The sequence below is a fragment of the Arachis ipaensis genome, chromosome B01 (genome assembly GCF_000816755.2).
Source record: "Arachis ipaensis cultivar K30076 chromosome B01, Araip1.1, whole genome shotgun sequence".
NCBI classification, from domain to species: domain Eukaryota; kingdom Viridiplantae; phylum Streptophyta; class Magnoliopsida; order Fabales; family Fabaceae; genus Arachis; species Arachis ipaensis.
The window spans coordinates 16,655,498-16,659,028 of NC_029785.2; positions in this window are offsets into that span (position 1 = coordinate 16,655,498).

Here is a 3,531-nt window from a genome sequence, read left to right on the forward strand (position 1 = left end):
AGGATGTTTATTATTAATTTATTTATTATTCTATTCTAAAACGGTTTTTCCGGTTGAACCATCGATTAGACCGATTAGACCAATAAATTAATAAATCAGTGACTAGAGTAGTTCGATGACCGATCCGGTTCTCAGAACCTTGGTAATGCAAAATTCCTACATCCCCTCCTATTGTCGAGGAGTGCTATGGTAGCCAAAACCGTGACCATAGATATGGCTATGGTCACGGTTTTGAGGAGGGGTGACCATAGAGGCTATGGTCACGGTTTTGACGATGGGTGACCATAAAGGCTATGGTCACGGCCAAAACCGTGACCTTAGATAAGGCTATGGTCACGGTTTTAAGGAAGGGTGACCATAGATATGGCTATGGTCACGGTTTTAAGGAGGAGTGACCATAGGCTCTATGGTCACAGCCAAAACCGTGACCATAAATAAGGCTATGGTCATGGTTTTGAGGAGGGGTGACCATAGAAACTATGGTCACGGCCAAAACCGTGACCATAGATAAGGCTATGGTCACGGTTTTAAGGAAGGGTGACCATAGAGGCTATGGTCACGGCCAAAACCGTGACCATTGATATGGCTATGGTCACGGTTTTTATGCGTGACCAGAGATTGCCCTATGGTCACGGTTAAAAACCGTGGCCTAAAGTGTCAGAATTTTAAAACTGTAACCGTGGCCATAGAAACCGTGACCATAGGTAAAAAAACCGTGACTATAGACCTATGGCCACGACGGAATAGGCCACGATAAAAAACCGTGACCATAGGTCCAAAACCGTGACCATAGATCTATGGTCACCCTTTTCACTAGCTATGGTCACGGTTTTTTACCGTGACCATAGACCTTTTTTTTTTGTAGTGAAAGAATAATTACAATATAGAAATATAACGTAAAAATTTTTATTCTCTTGATAAGCAAGTGATATACACCTCCTTATCACTTATTCTCCTTATCACCTACCATTTTAGTGCATGTTTGAAGTCATTAATGTTCTTTTCAAAATCAATTTCAGTTTCTCCCAAATCGAATTCCTAACATCTCTCAATCACATTATTATCCATTAAAATGCAATAATTCTCTGCAAAAATTATAGAAGTTAAATTAAAAAATTTTAATAACTTCTACTATATAATTTTTATTTTACATATAGACTATTAAAAAATAAAAAATAAAATATAAAATATAAACAAAAATTAAAAAGGGATGTTATGAGTAAATTTATTAATTGAATAAATTAATTTAAGAATTTGACGTTTTTTAAATTCAATTATGATAAAATTTAAAAACATCTGTGTTAATTTTATAATTACTTAAGCAATAACTAAAAAATGATATGTGTATGGATGTAATATCTAATAAACATCAATTTAATTTTTAGATGTTAGTTGTATGTAATTATGGATGTTATGTATATAAATGTATGAATGTTATGTGTATGAACTTAGTTAGTACAATATAATTATAAATGCACATAAAAACACACACAAAAATTAATCAGTTTATTACCATACCTCATCAACACTAGTGGAGTTTTTCATATTCTCGAAAATTGATTGACTGACAACAACCTCGTCGAGTGAGTCCATCTGTTGTATGTTCAAATTCTTCAGCACTTTCTACCATAGCTAGGTACTATATTAAGGTAGAATTCAAATGACATACTATTTGTAATGACAAAGATGATTTCTTGTAAAATTCCTTAACCTATTCTAATTGTGTTTGCAACGGTATTAGAGTTATGAATTTTGAATGAAAATAATTGAATTAACGGAAACAAAATCATATTAGGTAGCTTTCATATTTTGTATCTCTCCATTGAATGATGATAAATGACTTAACAAAAACAGAAAATTAATTACAATAAAAAACGATGATAATAATAATAATAATAATAATAATAATAATAATAATAATAATAATAATAATAATAATAATAATAATAATAATAATAATAATAATAATAATAATAATAATAATAATAATAATAATAATAATAAACAAAAAAGTGTTTATGATAATAATCAATTACAATTATTGAATTTATGTGATATTATCGTATCTCTATTAGGCGAAGGAGTAGAGCAAGAATCAATTACAATGATAAATCATAATCGTTATTAATTATTATTATTAATCTTTATTATATTTTTAAATATAAAAATTAAATTATAAAAGAGAATATTAAGTATTGATTACAAGAATGCCTAATAGTAAGGAATATGATATTATAATTAATATCATTAATAAATAGAGTTGATAAGAATATGATAAGTGGAATGATAAGAGAGTGGGCTAAAAAATAAAACTGTTACTAAATGATGTAAATGAAGTATATTATAGAAAATTTTAGCTAATTATAGCTGAAATTGTTTGGTTACCAAACTTTTTTCCCTATTGTCAAGCTTGCTAAATTTAGGAATAAATTACTATCGCTAAAAATAAGCTTGTATTTTATCTTTGTTATCTTTTTTAATAATAAAAAAAATTAAAAAAATTGAGTCAACCGCTAGAATACTACTACTACGGTTAAAAAAAATTAAAGTTATTGTTCAAGTAAATTTAAATTGGAATTGAAAAATAAAGTAAATTTAAATTGGAGGTTGCGAGTTTGAGTCTCATATCTTTGGTAAAAAAAAAATTGAAATTGGAATTGAAAAATAAATCAATTGTGGATTATTGATGTTTTGTTTGAAAACTAAAACTATGACGATTAAATTTTGATTGTTGTCTTGTAAAAAAAAAAAAATCTATAATGATGAATTATTTTTTTTATTGAACCGTGTTTGTTTATTTTAATGATTTTATCATATAAATTCTATTTATCATATAAATCCCTACAATGTAAAGTGAAGATATAAAAGTAAAATGATAAAATTATTTATAATAAAATTTAAATGTAAAATAAAATAAGAATTAGAAATTGATTTAATGTATAAAAATATAATTAAAAAAAGAGTAAAGTATCATTTTTATTCTCAACGTTTGGGATAAGTCTTATTTGTGTCCTTAACATGTAAATCATTCTATTTGTATCCCTAATGTTTGTAAAAGTGATTCAATGTTATCCTGCCATCAATTACACATCATGAGCTTTAGTTGGAGTTTTGAAAATCTCTTCTTGAAGTTAGAATACAAATGTCTGGACAGAACCGATGATCCACTCCGAAAAATAGCTCATCAAAAGTTAAAACTAATCCTTGCAACATTTACATAATTTATTTTTCTAGAGACATAATTGAACCTAAACACAAATAGTGGGTACAATATTAAAATAGAATACATCCAAGTGAGACCTAATTGAGAATGAATGCATCCAAGTAAGAATAATTTTGAAAAATACAATATGATCTGTTAGTATAATTGACGGCAGAAAAATATTGAATCACTTTTATAAACGTTATAGATACAAATAGGACAATTTAAACGTTAAGGATACAAATAAAGCTTACCCCAAACATTGGGGATAAAAACGATTACTCTTAAAAAGATAAAAAGAAGAAAAATAGAAAAATTCAATTAAAAAA